This window comes from Armigeres subalbatus, chromosome 3, assembly GCF_024139115.2.
Source record: "Armigeres subalbatus isolate Guangzhou_Male chromosome 3, GZ_Asu_2, whole genome shotgun sequence".
NCBI classification, from domain to species: domain Eukaryota; kingdom Metazoa; phylum Arthropoda; class Insecta; order Diptera; family Culicidae; genus Armigeres; species Armigeres subalbatus.
In genome coordinates, this window is record NC_085141.1 from 40266429 (window position 1) to 40284663 (window position 18235).

Consider the following 18235-nt stretch of genomic DNA (forward strand, 5'->3'; position numbering starts at 1 on the left):
TTACCGCACGGCTAAGGAGGGCCCCATCAGAGCCATATATAACTTGATTTTTTACCAATAGCTTCGACCATATTGATTCACAGAGTAAAAAAATATTGCGGTATAACGGAAAATATTTTTTAGATATCTTCAATTCTATGGGTCGTAGACTGATGACCCTACCAGAACGTGACTTAAATTGCGACGGCCATTACCACACTCAAATGCTGGATTATCGCCGTGTGTCTGTGAATAACAACGTCTTTGGTTTGGTCATGTCGTTTGGCGAAGCTTCCATAATCCAATCCAGTCAAAATGACTTGTCACTTGAAGGATGTGTTAATAAAATGTCGTGTAAATCAAACGCACGCATATTAAACGCACGTTTATTAAACACGTCAACATTCGGTAAATTGATCGTTATTGCAAAGGCTAATTTCATTGGCGTAACTAGCCCCGATGCATAGGAGGGGCTAAAGCCCCTTCTATATTATCTATCTTGAGCTTCTTTAAAAAATTCTCAAACATTTTACCACCTCATTAAGCTATCTTAGTGGTAAATGTGATAAATGCGGTTCAACCACCTAAGGCAATTGCGGCCACACTCATCCATATTCTTTTTATCAAGCACGTGCTATCTGTTGTGGCCCACAGTAACGAAATGTGTTTGTTTACCAGTCGATGATTGCTACAACGACTCAAATTGATAGCGTATGGCTATTGCATCTAAGCACATAACATATTGGCATCTTTGCCATGGAATGTGGTCCTTCCACGATTTTGAAACGCGGATTCCGATAATTCCGAGGAGTTCAAAAGGAATTCCAGGGATTCCAAATCCACTCGGAATGTCGAATCAGTAACCGTTTCAATTGCGTATTGCTATAATATTTCTAAAAAGTTATTAAGTTATATATTTTTAAGTGAAAGTTTTTGAAGACAGTTATACCGGTTGATAGGCGGTGAGTTTATTTCTCCTAAAATTCCTACATTTGTGTATCTTTTTCTCGCATTTTGTACCACCACTTGATAGTGTAGACGCTGTGGATTTCATGGACGAGCGGAGACACGGTTGAGTCATTCGATTTCTGTTTTTTTCTTCCATTTTTACCAATTTAAAAGCGGTGGCCAGAAACTCAAAGTGATTTGATTTGTTTATTTCTCCGTTAGCTTAGGACTACTGTCTTTGCTACATATTTTACTATACAGGAAGCAACACTTATCATAATATCTATTGAAAAGCATTGAAATTCTAAAACGCTCAATTAACTCTTGACTAATTAAATACTATTTACAGCGCCTGAACACAAAGATTCTTTTTTTACAAACCGGTGATGAATTCCATGAGCAATTCTGCAAATCTATACATTAACAGATCAGTTGTTCCTATATAGAAATTGAAATCAATTTCGATGCTAGTTTTCTTCATTAAGATTCTTTAAACAATTTTCCTATATATCAAATTGTTTTGTGAGAAAAGGTACGCGAACGGTGTATTCGATTTTCATCTGTCGTATTTCCGATTCTCATTAAAAACTAAATGAAAAATTCTTCAAAATTGATGGATGGAATACTAATTGTAATGATCCTTTGTAAAATTTAGTGATTATTATTGTGTTAATGAAGTTTGTGTGAAGTGATGAGTTCTCCATCAAAATTCTTGACTCAACTCAATAAATCGCTGGCTTCAACTCTCGCTGTTTATTTATCGAGGAGGTAGTGAAGGACGCTTTCTCAAGCCAACAAATGTGATGTCGTGACAGAAATTTGAATTCATGACTGACGATCCAAAGAAGCTGAAGTATAAAACGGACCCAAGAATTTGGTGAGCAAGTTCCAGTTGTTTCCATTAACCCTCTAAGACCCAAATGTTTGTATTTACTCAAACCACTTTTTTTTAATAATTTTTATCCTCGGACATATTTTTGAATATGCTTATAATTTCCGAATTTCCGTCTTTTTGAAAGTCAGGGTAATTTTAAATTTTCTTGTAATAAATTCGAGACCTAAGAAAGTATCATGTATAACCATATAGATCTCCATTACATTTGAGTTGGATGAATTCTAAACAATATTTTACTCTCAAAGCGATTGGAATTTAAACACCACACTAATTTTCCATTTTTTTAACTTGGATTCTCAATTTAGCTTTAAATAACTTTAAATCACGCATCTAAGTCTATATATTGAACAAAATCAAAATGATTCATGAATTATGGTTTTGAAAACTTAATAAATAAATACGGTACCCTCTAATATCGTCTTGGGAATTAGAGGGTTAATTATATTTTTAATTTGATGTTTTATCCTCTTGTATATTGAAAACTAAATACGTACAGGGCATCGTTTGCTACTATTGCCGCGGATATTGTGGGAGTCCCAGGTATCCGGTTCACGCTCTGATTGCAACGTGGCTCTTCTCGACCTTCTACTCCTGATAAGTCACGAATAAGGGCGTCCTTGTGATGTTTTGCTGTACCTGTTATGGATAGCTAGTGCATCCTCATCCCCACACTCTCTGAAGACACTCTTGTTGCTTCAGCGGTGATTCCTTTTACACACTAGTGTTCATAACAAAAGGGCACCATTACGGAGCATGAGATATGATCAAATTATTCGTAGTACTTGATCAACACCCCTGCGTGAGGGATGAGGATGCCCACACACAGACACACACATTTTGACCATCTCGAAAATAAAAAATCAGGATGCGGAAAATTACACTATTCTGAGCGTAAATGGAGCTTTTCCAACAAGTTCGCCCTAAATGTATGAAATTTCTATGGTTTATGTCACGAAATCGTACAAATAGTTAAATGATGCTATAGAAATAATATAAGGCGATATACTGTTTAAATTTACGCTCTTTTTGACATTTTGGCATTACTTTTCGTAAATTTCAACAACTTTTTGTATCTGTGTATGTACTCAAGGCTTGCATATTTAAAACAGCGCAACCCGTTTTTTTAAAAGACTAATCAGAATGAGTACAGACATTCCGAAAGCAATATTCGACCAACCAGCTTCGGTCTTCCTACATTTTCAGTATATTCTTCTATTTCACAGCAACCACATTCCATGCTTCTAATGAACTAGACTTTTTGTTGCTAAAGGGATGCGTAACAGCAGTTATGCTGGTTGATAATCTTATCAAATATGATGAATCAGATAAAAGAATGTTGAACCATTTCAGCGAAAATCAAGGAATTCTTGTTAATCATTCCATTACAGCTAAGTGCATGCTGTCTAGATGGAGATTCGAAAACATGTTGTACAAAAATTCTACGAGTGATGTTAGCCGTCTAACTTCGTTCGTATCCCAAGTTCCATTCACTTGGTTCTCTGTACAGTTTCGCGTTCTAGTCAATCACTGATTAGCAACAACAAACCCGGATGCACAAATTCTAAAGTACCTACAAATTAAGAGTCTATCAGAAGGATTCCAAAGGTTGGATTTCAATAACTAATCAATCTACGAACCATGTCGCAATAAATAGATAAGTTCCAAATAGTTTAACCTCCCATTTGTAAATCGCGCCGAACAATCGCCTTGATTTAACGGTGGAAAATTTTTGAAATCAGCCACAGTAAGTTTTCAACTGTATTTAGTGGAAAGTTTATTTTTCGATTGCCTTCGGTTTGAGCGCTGATACCTAGTCTGCGTCACAGGCAAACGTATACGAATCTACGGAAGCATTCACCTGGGTTTCAGTCCTAATTAGAATCCTTCAACATCATGTTGTTGGGCTGTTTTTTTCGAGTTCATCGATACGGTACCATCCGAGACACTACAGCAGCTATCGATAATGTTTGTTTGTTTGCTTGTTTGGGCTTTATCAGTTTGATAATCGGTGACATTTTTGAATAAGTAAACGATTATGTGGTGCAAGGAAGGCGTGCAAAGTGGTCCTACCCTTCGCCTTCCAGATGATGTTTCTTGATGTCAATGCGTTGAACCCATGTAATACAGAGTCTTGATTTTCTCTCACGCATGAGTAGAGGGGTGTGTATCGTAGAATGAGTTTCTATGTCCCTCTTGAAACCCTGACCTAGATTATTCCGACCAACAGGAGCGAAAGAATTCAGCACCTTGAACCGCGGTTAACCCAAATAGGGGGATCCGTTCCGAAAAATTCATCTGTGCTTATCTCGTTGTTTCCCATACGGACCGACGGACGTACACGATCGAACAATGTGATTAAATCGCTTAATACTATCGACAGACATATGATTTCCGCACAATGATTTTCGTATCACGCTGTACGCGTACAGTGACAAGAAACACATCTTTTATTTCCACCGTTGTATCTATTTGACAGCTTGTTTAAAACTGATTCTACCGCTTTCCAAAACAAAACTCCAAAACTAAAATTTATAGAAATCATAAACTGTAAAACGTCATAGTTTTCAATTCTTCGTATAGGTATTTTAGGAAATATGCAGTTCTTGCAAATATTCCGCAGGAAATTATTTATGCGGGCGCTAATCACTCTATTCTATGGTTTGGGGTGGTTTCAGTGCAAACGGCACTGATCGTTTAATTCATTGATATTTGAAGGATACAGCTAGCACCTTCAATTGGGTTAGATCCTGTAACAGGTTTATTCGAGGAACTCGGTTTTAAACACTTATTCTGCGCTGACTACCGTTATTTCTACTCAATTTTACCTTCGAGATCCTCCTCTCCTATCTTCCTTCCTCTCCAAATACTACAGGTCCAATTTTGAATTTGTCCAAAACAACGTGCAAAACATTCTTCCCATCTAAAAAGTAGATGCTGACTAATGGCAAATCAAAGAGTCCATCCCAATCCCAGACCTCATTCCAATTAAAACCCATGGGATCCTTGCACAAAATGTTCGAAATCACACGATACAGAACTCAAACCATTGAATATCAAAAAGTGACGTAGATCTTTCCGGAAATAACCCAAGAACTGGCAAAATCAATGGTAGACATCTTCAGAACGTAATTAGCAAATAATGGGCTTACGAATAATTATTTTGCCAATGTTGTGAAAAATATCATCCGAATTTCAGAAAACGAATTTTACTCAGTCAGCTTGCAAATGTTTGTTTTATTTCATATGTCAAACGGCATTTGACATTTCAAAACAACAAATTATGTTCTGTTTCACAATACAACGGTCGCAGGGCAGGGTGAAATCATCGTGCTATCGTGATACCAGCGTGATTCTGGGTGACAGACATAGATTTTATGCTGCAGTGAGGTATCTGTGTCATGCAGTTAATGCACGCTCGCATTTACCTCGGCATGTGTCAGTCAGTGCCCATTGAGGCGCGCGGCGGTGCCTTCGCTACACGTGGTATATTACAAGCGAGCAGTGTGAACAATCTGATTAACATTAACTCGGAACCATGAGCCGCCACCACCGCCGCCGAGTCCTCGGATGAAGAACACGCGCCTATGCTTACAATAAAATGCATTTGTGTATTTATTTCAACAAACTAAAACATTCTTTAGCGATTTATGTGCTCGTATGTTAGGTAGGAAATTATGCCACCTTTAAGGTAGTCAATTGTTCATTGTTCTGCGAAAAAGAATTCTAAAGAATTATTTAATTTAGATTAGTTAGACGTCAATTTCATACACCTTTGATACCGATAATTCAGCTCTGCATTTACTCTACCGTTTTTCTCAAACCTATTTCATTTCTAAATCAATAAAAACGCAGGATAGTAATGAGTTCCTTATCTCCTACAATCTTTCTTTCAGACTGACTTTAACGAAGGGCAGCAAGCGGATTGACTGAAAACACTACACAAACCAAGAGCGAGCTTGGACAACCCCAAAGCCCAGGGACCTCTCCTAGATTGATGGCCGCGACGCCATACTGAGGACTGTCGACGTTCCCGTACGAGCTAAAGCTACCAATCAACCCGGTCCCAGTAGCAGGTGTACGTACGTCAAGGCGTAGTAGTGGTAGTGGAGAAGCTGAAATCAGTTCAGCAAGTGCACGTAGGTGGTGTGAGCGGCGAGAAGCGCCTTCTTCCTGGCTGCGGGCAGACAGCGACAACTAATCGTGTAGCTTTCGACTGGTCGAAACATTGAAAGAAAAGGCGAACAATTTTAGTCGAGCTTAATAACTTAAACCATAAACAAACAAACAGAAACACTACTTAACTATTGTTTAGTCGTCTCTCTCACTCACAAACATACACGCATACCTTAGCACTCACACAGTAAATCGTGAATCTAATATTATTATATAAATATCGAATCGGAGTAGTAATTGTATAACACATATACACACACAAAAACACAGATTAAGATGTCTTCGCAAACGGCAAGTCAACAACAATCAACCAATGCAACACCACGGCAGCAGTCGGCCGGCTCGGAACCGGTGGCAACGACCGGGTCATCGACATTCCTGTTTCGAAACACAAACTCACGATCTCCGAGGTGTTCGACTCACATACCAGCAAGCCCGCCGGACGTCCTGAAGCAGCACTTTATCCTGGAAGGTCGAATCGAGGAGAATGCCGCCCTGAGGATCATCCAGGAGGTGCCGCCATCCTGAAGGCGGAGAGCACGATGTTGATCAGAAGCCCCGGTCACGGTGTGCGACATCCACGGACAGTTCTACGATCTGATGAAGCTGTTCAGATCGAGCCGCCGCGTCTAAAGTATCTCTTTTAGGCGATTACGTCGACCGTGGCTACTTTAGTATAGAGTGCGTACTGCTGTATCGGGCGCTGAAGCTGTGCTATCCTACCACACTGTTTCTACTGCAGGCAATCACGAGTGTCGGCATCTAACGGAATACTTCCTTTAAGCAAGAGTGTAAGATTAAGTACTCAGAACGAGTCTACGATGCGTGCATGGATGCGTTGACTGCTTGCCCTGGCGGCACTAATGAATCAGCAATTCCTCTGTGTCACGGTGGTCTCTCGCCGGAGATTCAGGAACTAGATGACATCCGAAAGTTAGACAGATTCAAAGAACCACCGGCATTCGGACCGATGTGATCTGCTGTGGTCTGACCCGCTGAAGACTTCGGAAACGAGAAGAATTCGGACTTTTATTCGCACAATACAGTGCGTGGATGTTCGTACTTCTACAGCTACAAGGCGTGCTGTGATTTCCTGCAGAACAACAAGCTCCTATCGATCATTCGGGCGCACGAAGCGCAGGACGCTGGCTACCGTATGTACCGCAAAGCTCGACGACCGGTTTCCCTCGCTAATCACAATCTTCTCCGCTCCAAACTATCTGGATGTCTACAACAACAAGGCGGCCGTGTTGAAGTACGAAAACAATGTCGAGATACCGGCAGTTCAACTGTTCACCGCATCCGTACTGGCTTCCAAACTTCATGGACGTCTTCACCTGGTCGCTGCCATTCGTCGGCGAGAAAGTCACCGAAATGCTGGTTAACGTCTTAACATTTGCTCGGATGATGAGCTTATTTGCGAGGGCGACGACACCCTAGAGGAAGCGAACGCCCGCAAGGAGGTCATCGAAATAAGATCCGCGCCATTGGCAAGATGGCTCGTTTCTCCGTACTGAGGAGGAGTCTGAGTCAGTGCTCCAACTGAAAGGACTCACGCCAACCGGTGCCCTGCCATTAGGCGCTCTCTCCGGCGGCAAACGGTCCCTTCACAACGCCCTGCAGGCTTCTCACCCAACCACAAGATCACATCGTTCGCCGAAGCCAAGGGACTGGACGCGATCAACGAGCAGATGCCACCGAGGCGGGACACGACACCGACGCCCAGCGACGAAAAGTCCATATCGTTAACGGCACCCAAATAATCAGCTTAGTCGTCCTATCGGAACAGTGTGAAAGCAAAACACAGCTAAATCCAGTTCAGCGCGAAACAGCATAGCTACACCCACATCCACACAAATAAAAAAACATAAATACATCGCCCAGAGTTCACACACACAGAGACACGCGCGTATATGCATATAAAATAATATTATAATTGAAGCTACTAAAAGGAAAAAAAAGTCACAAGAAAAAAACAACTATTATAATAAATTATGTGAAGGAAATTAAAAACTACTAAGTGAGCCCATCAATATCTTGAACAGAGCAAATCGAAACTACAAAAACCAGACTTAAAATCAGGCTTCGTTCCCTCTCTAGGGTCAAATCAGAGCCCTCATCTACACAGCAGCCCAAATCACGAGTGGACCTTTGTGATCAAGCAAAAATATTGACATTTTAGGCGGTCGAAGGAGGCTTTCGCGCACTGTTTTCGGTTTTGACGAATTGCCCTACTTTCCTGCACCCACGCCCTCCTTCATCACATATTTTCGCATTTCAAAAACCAAATAGATATGAACACTTCCTTCACGATTGATGATCACAAGACAGCCAGAGGCAAACGTTTTTCGGTGAAAATGGTTCAAGTTACAGAAGAAGGAAAAGAATATTATTAATCGAATTATTGTTGATGTTTCTAGCTAAACCAAACGAACAAAAGCAAAACAAACAAAATCAATGGAAATAGGATTGTTGAGCAGCCCGCGACGATGTGCGATAATACGATGTGGCTTGTGTTACAGAATAAACGAGCGCAGAATAGAAGCATTTTTGTTGCCCAAATAATCACATTTGTCAAAAATGTTAACCCATGAATTTATTTGATTGAACATGGCAATGAATCGCATAACGCACATAACTCAATAGCAAAAAACATTTAAAACAAACAGTGCGTCGGTGACATTTGGTGACGATGAGCATCGTTCAAGCCAAAGGTCTCATATTGAAGAATAAGGTCTCACTATAGCTAAACAAATACTCTGTCCGGTTTCCAAAATTCTGCTTAACTAATATTCTGTCTGAAAATAATTATTCATCATGGCTTGAATTATTATCCCCACCTGCATTAACTTCTTGCTCCTTGACAATTAAACAACTCGTAAACATAATCCTTACCGTCTCCGGATTAAACATAAATCCTGAAGAAATTCGAGGAATGCCAGAAAAAGTCGAAGATCGTATGCATTGTAACTAACCCAACACTCGTTTTTGATATAAATGATTGATTATTGATTTACCTTTTATTTCCAATCATGTGACAAACGACACAAATTTATTCACAAAATGTCCAGTACGACCCCGAATGCAAACATTTTGTACACTAAACCGTTCCATCCTCCTTCCTTCATTATCAGACGACTTACAACAAGAACAAAAAAAATAAGATTGGAACAACTTAACACTAATCAAGTAAGGTAAAATATATATTTAACAGTGAAACAAAGGCGATTGAGAAAGAAAAAATCGGTAGATAAAAAGAACACAGTATAATACGAGAGAATGAGTAGCGTCAAAGCGGGCAGAAGATAACAAGAAGAAAAAAAACAGTAAAACAAGTTAAGTCATAAGTGTATAATTGATTAATGATTAAGTAAATTAATTTAACTGATTATGAAACTGAAGCAGAGAAGTTAATAGAAACAGGAGCGAAACCTAGAGTCAGATGAAAGGCGAGAATTTAAATTTAAAAGAAATATAACAAAGAGGAGTAATTATTGTATTATTAAATCTATTACGATCATTGAAAACACAACAAGAGGAAAAAAGAAACAAAACAAAAGAATCTTATATTGAAGCATTGAATTCAAGAAAAACAAAAATTGTGCATCAACAAAACAAAAAACTATGAAAAACTAGAGCAAATAGCGGAAAAACTGAAACATTTTCATTATTTTAAAACAATTCTCTTAATTGAAATAGTAATATAGCTCATTAAGACAAGAAGAAAAAACAAAAACATCATTGTGTAAGCAAAACAAAAACAAAAGATAGAGGATTAATAAGTGAAAAAACTTCCCTTCCCGTGTTAATACAACAATATTTGCGTGCGCTTTTCTCTCATCAAAACTAAATCGACGATTTAAAACCTTTAACGAAAGAAAAAAAACACAAACAGCTAAACTATGAAAACTACTTTTACTTAAATCCTGGTTGGAATTTCTTTACGCTAAGTTTTATCATTATTTGTAATTTTTTTATTCACCTGTTGTTATATTAGTAATAAAAAACGGAATATTTATGTTTAAATAGATCTTTTCCGAGGATGAAGAAAACACTTGTTATAGAGTAATTTAATGTGAACAAGAAAACAAACAAAATCCCAGAAAATATTTAACAACCAGTGCAGTGCAACCCTTTCTCATTGTTTCGTTACAGAGAAGCAGACAAAAATACAGAAGTAATAATGTAACCGCAATCCGAACTAAGCTAAAAGTAAATAATGAAAATCAATTTTACTTTCTCTAAGACATAAAAAAATCAATGGAATATTAACTAAAACCGCAACAAAACAGTCAAACAATGGAATAAGGATTCACAAGAAACTCTGTCATCAAACTCTTCTTAAGAATCATGAAAAAGTTAAAATTTGTTCTTCTATTCTAAAACAAAGCAAACTTCGTTTTGTTTTATTTCGTTTTCAAATTCCTTCCACTCGATCACTTGCACGCACCCATCCATCACACATACACACTAGTCTACATTTTACCTACTTAATGGGCTCGATAAGTAAAATTTCCTTTGAGTTTCGCATTCGATGCCTAATTATTCAGTTCTTGTTTTCTACGCAAGACCCAAAACAAACAGCAATGTTTGTTCATGGTTTAATAGAGAGAAAAAAACATCTGAAATAAGTTTACTTTTTCTCGACAGTTGACGAGTTGACATAAACGCCGAGTTGTTTGATCCAGTTCAAGCGAGTTGAAGCAATCAATACTCGCGCTCGAATTACAATTGAAAGTACCTTCATCCGGAGGTAGGATGGCCACTTATTTTGTTCCTTAGCCATGCGGTAAGATACGGCGCTACAACGCAAGACCATGCTGGAGGCGTTGGGTTCGATTCCGTTCCGTTGAAAATTTCGCGTTGGAAATTTTCTCGACTTCTCTGGACATAAAAGTACATCGTCGTGTTGGCCTCTTGATAGACGAATGCAAAAATGGTAACTTACCCATCAGCTCAACCGAAATATATTTCTGAACTGCTTCGAGAAATCAGAAAATTTAGATATCGTAGAAAATAAATAAAGCATTCAAAATTTTGTATTATTACTGTAAAATCAGAAAAAAACTTTCAGATCCGAGAGCACGACTCGAGCGTCAATATTCTATTGAAAAATGTAAAGCGATGTAATCTGATTTCGCCAAATCGAACTTGTAATAAGCTTCAGTGAACTAAGCTGCAGCTACTAACACATATTTTTTATTTAAAAAAAGGGCATGTTAGCTTTGCAGGATATAGTTTGGTCAAGAGTTTTTCATAACCAGACGTAAAAGTTTATCATAGTTGAGGACAAGCCTCCCAAGGAATCCAAAACTAAATGCACTCGCGTTTTCAAAGGCTTTGCTGTGTCGCTGTATGCTTAGAATTATGAAAATGAAAGTTGTGCATGGCTTCCGTTGTGGTGCTTTTGAAAACGCGAGTATATCTAGTTTTGGATTCCGGGACGCTTGTCCTTAACCAGCTTTGATAGAGTCGAAGTTTGTTAAGAAAAACTATGAGGTATCTTGGAATCCGATGCCATTGATTGGTCGTAGTTGCGAAATTCATAAAAGTTTTGGTCACTCTCAGTTGGACCCCAGATTACGGTAATGAAACTATAGGCATGAGAAATGGGAACCCATCATTAATAGTAAACAAAAATAAATTCTGGTAACGATTTGTGAACAAAGATTACAATATCATTCTCTTATATAAGTTTAATCACTTCTGATCTCTCATTAGGTGAGACATATTTAATCGAAACGGTTATCCAGTGAATCAGTTATTTATTCTAAATGTAGATAATGTTACCTACGTTCTATTCTCGGTGACGGATGTCTCTAAAGACCTAAAGAAGATCGCTGGGCATTAGGCAACCTCGCTGATCACCTCATGCTTGCTGTGATGTGGATTATCGGATGGAAATAAAGGTAAAGAGGTATTGGAATAAATGTTTGCTCGCATCTCTTTATTCAGTTTTCACGAGCGATAATGGCCGCCAGCTTGCCTGTCGTTAGTCTCTGATTTGATGTTTGTGGAGGTAAACTACACCCACCATTCCGAGCATTCTGGCCAATGTGGTAAATAAGAGTCCAAAACTTTATATTGGCCCTTTGTATGCCCATTTTTGGTACAATTACGTGCTGAAGACGCCTTTCCATCAATTTGGTCAGTGTTTGGGTTGTTTTCGAGGAGATATTCTGTCACTTTTCCGTCAAAACCTTCTTCAATTTGATTAAGCTCTGTGTCGTGTTATCTTGAACATTTTGTTCAAAGATCCGAAAAGTTTTCAATTTGGTTGAGGTATGGAGATTGAGGAGGAATCGGGAGCATTGTACAGCAGCTACCCTTTGGCAAGATTGGAAGGATGTTCTAGAGCGTTGGTTTAGACAAACCTGAATATGATCACAACCATGCTTCACAGTCGGTCGCAATTGTTTTGGTAAAATCCTGTAATTGGTTTGCGCCATACCATAACCAGCCCGTCGACCCCGTACAAGCTAAATTTTCTTTCGGCCATGAATACTCCTGTGGCTTAGCCACACATTTTTGAGCATACTTCAGTCGCTTCTCCATATTCTGGGCAGATATAAGTGGCTCCCGAATTATGACCATGGTTGCTTTAACAACCACGATATCCGATAACGTTTCAGACTGTTCGCGGACCTACCATGGTGTTGGCACACTGTGAAAAACTTATCATGTTAGGAAGCAACCCTATCCAGTTTTCCCGCGTAATGCCGCTTAATTGCTTGTGGGTAAGTCTCTGATTTGACGTTTGGGAGCTCAACTGCACCCACCGCTCCATTCTGACCATTGTGGCATATGAGAAAGTGCTGATGAAGTGAATTCAAGCTTTCTTGTATTACACATTGATCGAAATGCTTGGAGCCCGAAATGCCCGATCCCGAATTTCTGTTGCTATCGGCCTCTGGTGACAACGACGATGGAGCTCGTTGTTTGAGATCGGTTGTGAGCCACCAGGCCCGAATTATATACCAGGGCATATGTTGATGAACACCTGCAGCCGTTGAGTGTTTTCCACTGATACACACCATGTTTTTAGAACAGTATCAACAACATAATGCCTCGCCAGTTATCGCGGAGTCACCTTTTGAGCACCTTCACTAAAATACCTTGCATCCAGTCGACCGGGAAAGTTGCGGTGTCCCAGATATTACGAAATAAACGATGCAGTAGTTGAGCGGATGTCATGAGGTCAGCTTTGAACATCTCGGCTGATATGCGATCGACCCCTTGGGCTTTATTCGATTTCATACTATGGATGGCTGTTTGAATCTCTAGGTGATGGAGCTTCGGTATTGACGCGTGTTATACGTGGATCCTAGGCAGATCATGCCAAGGTGGTGATGGTCTGGCTAGCACTTGAAAGATTCAAAGTGCTCGAACCAGCTTTGCACTGGTCAGTTGGTCGTCAATAACTGATCATTCGCGTCTTTCACGGACATGGTTGCATTCATCGCTGCTTAAGCGTCGTGAGATATCGTAGGGAGGCGATCCCCGGTTGCTGCAGCTCTCTCTTCGTCGGCCAGAGAGTCTGCCAACGCTCGCTTGTCCGTCGACGAGGCGTTTACTTCCTTAAAGTATCATTCACGGGCTAAGACTTTGGCTCCTCTGGTTTTGATCGCTCTATCGCGGCTTTGGCTTCTCTCGCTCTCTATCTTCCTCGAGTCTCATCGGTGATGCATTGTTTCTCTGGGTGCGCAGTTCGCCCAGATTGTTCTCCCGGTGGCGATGAAGGCATTCTTGATGGCGATCCATTGATCTTCCACGCTGCCACCTTCCGGAATATCTGCAGCACGCGTCTCCAGTTCTTCAATGAGGGACCGTTTCACCGTGGCATCTTCCAGTCGGCGTATGTTGAACCGTCGTCCAACTCTCTCCTCCTGGCGACGAATCCGCGCAATGCGCAGGCGTATTTCGCCGATGAGGAGGTGATGATCAGACGCATCGGCATTCGTTTTTCCGTACATCAAGAAGGCTCCGTTTCACTTTTGATGCAGATGTGGTCGATCTGATTTTCTGTAAAGCCGTCACGAAAGACCCACGTGACCTTGTAGAGGTCGATGTGGGAAGAGCGATCTCCCGATCACCATGTCGTTATTACCACAAAATTCTGCAAACAGCTCTTCAAGAGCTGAAGTCGTCCAAACAGATCTTGATAGATACGACGGCATTGAGTTGACTATAGAAGTTCTTTTTGTCTTGCAGATCGGCAGCTTCGATTTCACTTATAGGTTCCCACTTCATACGCGCAGAGTGTGCCTGAGCCCTTAGTAGGAAGCCAACTCCGCGATGCGGGCGTGTTCACCTCGTAAACAGAGTATAGCAGAACTTGTCCCGACGGCGTTCTGTGTCTCCAAAGTTTGGCCAACGGACTTCATTCAGTCCCAGGATCTCAAGCTTGCGGCGTGCTTAATTGGCAAGCTGTGCCAATTTCCTGCTGGGCTAGGGTTAAACGTCCTTGCCTATTCGTGTCCGTTGTTTCGCTAGAGTCGTTGCCGTAAAATCGGTCCGTATTCGTTCATTATCAGTTCTCGAACAATGACGTTTCGGGAACAGTAGGTTGTTGGCCCAGGTTCCCTATCCACCGGGATGGGGCTGCCATCTTGGGTATAGCTTCCGGGAATAGCATTTCCCAGCCACTGGATGCCAGAACGAACGCTGATGGAGCCGCACCTCCTTGGTGAACAGACGCTCGATCAGGCGGGTCAATTTTTTTTAAGTCCCACCCAACACCAGCACTAGGCTAGTGCGCTTTGAGCGGCAGTTAGATAAAAGTGGTTGCAGCAAGTGGATTGGGACTGAATCTGGTCACATATAAGTTGCAGTGGCTCATGCGGAACATGTGTTGATAGGGCTGAAATTGCTTGGAGACACATTCAGCTTTTCATAGAAGTATGAGCCCACTATCGAACCTCACCACATCCTAGACAGACCCCACAGGACGCGCCCTCTCACTCTAGCTAATGTCAGAAGGACAGGCCCAGGCTGCACTACCAGCTAAGTACGCAACCCTTAGCTGGCGTCTGTCATCGGAAGACCCGTGGAACCGTGGAGTATTGGAACTTGTGAGGACCACTATGTTAGGCGCCCTTTCCGGATCAACTCACATTTCGTGCCCACAACATATCAGAATCGAGAGATTTTACGAAACCTCTAAAGACGAACTGTCGCCGTCAACTGTGTTCTGTATTGCGCGTGGCCTACTGTGATGTGCACTAGATTGCTGTGATGCACGTAGACCGTTGGAAGCATACCCAACAGCCACAATATTGAACACCGCACATTAGAACACTATCAGAAATCAATCAAGGGAGAGATCCTTGAATCCAGTCTAAGGCAAACATAATTTAACCTAGGGGATTACTAGTCTAGGCCATATCCTTCACCATAACTAGGACGAAGAAAAGGTCGAGGAGGTAGCTATGTACTTAAAAGAAGCCACTAACTTGGTGACACGCTCATAAGTACCGCGATGTTGGATATTTAGGATAGTTTATTCGTTGGTTAAGGATTTGCCTGAAGCTGGTAATGTGACCACAATAAGTCTTACTCCGTGAGACACACTCAGTAACAGTGTTTCATCAACACACATCAACACTAACGACCTCACTTACACAAAGAACAAACACATATGTGATGCTGGAGGAAAATTCGTTCGTAAACTGGCCTTTTTTCCCTTCTCCTCATTCAGGAACGAAATTTTGACAATCGTCAGAATTATTGAAAAATACAGAGAACGAATGATTTTCCCACACTCTCAAACCGCCATTGTCGATCGTGCACAGCTGTATTGGGCAAAGTACAAGAATAGCTCACTAGTTTACAGTTTCCATGGGTAACTTGAGTATCGAATTCAAAAGCTTCAGAACTGAACACCAGCTTGAAGGGTTGATCTAAAATGAAAGTTGCCAAAATAGTAAAATGATTATAGTTCAGAATCAGTGTTAGCAAATCCTTTTTGTGTAAGTTTACTATCAGAAGGTTTAGTTTTGACCAAAAACGATAGAATGTGTTACGATCAAATGTCAATTACTATTAGATGCTTCAGATAATATTAACTCGTTGGTCATATCATGATGTTTCGAGTATTCAATCTCCTAAACATGAACATTTATTTGTTGTTTCAACACTAACTCTACTAAAGTAATGTAACCAGCTTGTTCATTTTCAACTTCGTTCTACTATTTCAATCTGTACGCTTATAAATATTTTTATAATTTTTTGGGCCAAGTCTATGCGAAATGCACTTTTAGAAGATTGATTTTCAATCATGACGTAATCAGATAGGCGCTTTCGCAGGGGCGCTTGCACATCATATACTAAAGGGTTAAATAAGTGCTTTAACTTAAAACACTCGTTCGAAAGCATTGATTGATTAGTAATCAATTTTCCTAGGTTTTGTATCACATGGGATTTGAATGATAAATCTCATTTATATCGTTTTTTATGGCTTTGGGCAGATGGCTGGATATCTGATATATGTTCAATTTCTATAAACTATCAACATGGATATTGCGAATGAACTGCGAATATTTGGCCAATCAAAATTGTAGGAAGACTAAGCTCTCCCAAGGAAAAAAATAGACCCCCCACCCTCTAGGATTTGCAAAGTATGTTAGCAGCAGGGATTGAATCCTAAAGAGAAAGAGCAAGTCTCTCACTTATCATTTCTGTGTCTTTACGTATAGCATACCGCGAAACTTTTTCTGTGCTATGTAGAAGACTTATTCGGATGTTATACCCCATGATAAATTTCTTTTAAGCTCCAAATGTGGGGAGCACTGGCCCTGATGATGCATTTCAACTTGTTCTACACAGCTGTGCAGTAAAACACGAAAGGAGCGAAAACAAAAGAAAATCATTTATCTTTGGGCTGCCTATCCGATTCTGTTTTTGCAATTGTATACAAGTTCGATAAATTTGTTTTCATGGCTTGTTATGATTCAGAATAGTTTTGCCTCTCTTTTATCGTTGTTCGTTATCTATTCAATGCGATTTCTGCAAACCCTGATTAGCAGTGATATCAATTTTCCACATACAGCCTAATAAATTACAGAAAATTTGAAGATAAAAGAGTATCCATATTTACCTATCATAATAAGATAGTGGAAGACAAATGAGCTTGTTTCCCATTTCTGAGAAAGATTCAAATTGCACTTGAGCTAATTATGAAAAGCAGTATCTAAATGATTGAAGCATCAAAGTGAGCTTCGTATGAACAATAACGGAGAACCACCAAATATCAATCGAAGCAATCGTGGTACTTCGCCAGCAGTCGAACATGGTCAACCATAATAGACTGGAGTGACAGTTTCCAGCAGACTTCCGCTTGCCTAGCAGCATGATAATCTCCACAATTCCTTTCACCTTCCGAGAAGGATTCTCATCAGAATCCAGGTGGAATCCCATTAGAATGGAAAATTCTCATTGAAGATATCTAAAGAATTCCTTTCAGAATCTTCAGATATTCACAGGAATCCAGAAGATCACACTGGATTCCTCATATCCTTGAGACCTGTGAGGGATATTCTTCATATCTGGGGATTTTCTCCACATTTCCTCCGAAGATTTGTTTAGGAATTTTGGAGATTTGCTTCGAATTCCTTGACGATTTGTTTCAGAATACTTCACGATTTGCTTCAGAATTCTTCAAATATTTATTTCGGAATCCGTCGACGATCGTAATCGCTCTGACGATTTGCTTCAAATCTCTTGACAAATTGCATGGAATCATTTGATAATTCTGCGGAATATCTGACGGTTTTGCTTCGGAATTCCTCAAATTTTGTTCGACTCCCGACGATTTACGACGAATTACTTGGAAATTATTCGATGATTTGCTTCAACATCCCTGGAGTTACCTTCGGAATCGCTGAGGATTCTTTACGGAATCCTAGAGATCTATTATTTGCTATAACGTCATAGTGCAGACGGGACTAATACACAAAAAACGGTGAGACAGGGGAGTGCCTGTGAAGAGAAGTTAAGAGAGGACGTACGGACAGGAAGAATGAGGAAGATTGCAAGAACCCGGATTTATTGCGGGCCGGACAGGATGACGACCAGGGCGACACCTACAAATCCCTAGAGGTTTAATTCGAGTCCCTCGACGATTTGCTTGGAATCCTCGACAGATTTTTCGAACCTCGACGATTTTTCACATCCCTGGAACATTGCCTAGAAATCCTTGAAACATTCCCGTTGGAACTACTGGAACATTCCGTTGTAATTCCG

The 18235-nt window shown here is 40.4% G+C and overlaps 1 protein-coding gene and 1 pseudogene across 5 annotated transcripts in view; both read left to right on the forward strand.

The window, feature by feature from the left end:
- The window catches only part of LOC134224947 (G protein-activated inward rectifier potassium channel 3-like), a 494447-nt gene that overhangs the window by 110881 nt on the left and 365331 nt on the right, over positions 1-18235 (forward strand). The gene's annotated exons all lie outside the window — the stretch shown is intronic.
- LOC134219139 (serine/threonine-protein phosphatase 2B catalytic subunit 3-like) lies at positions 6096-8008 on the forward strand (annotated as a pseudogene).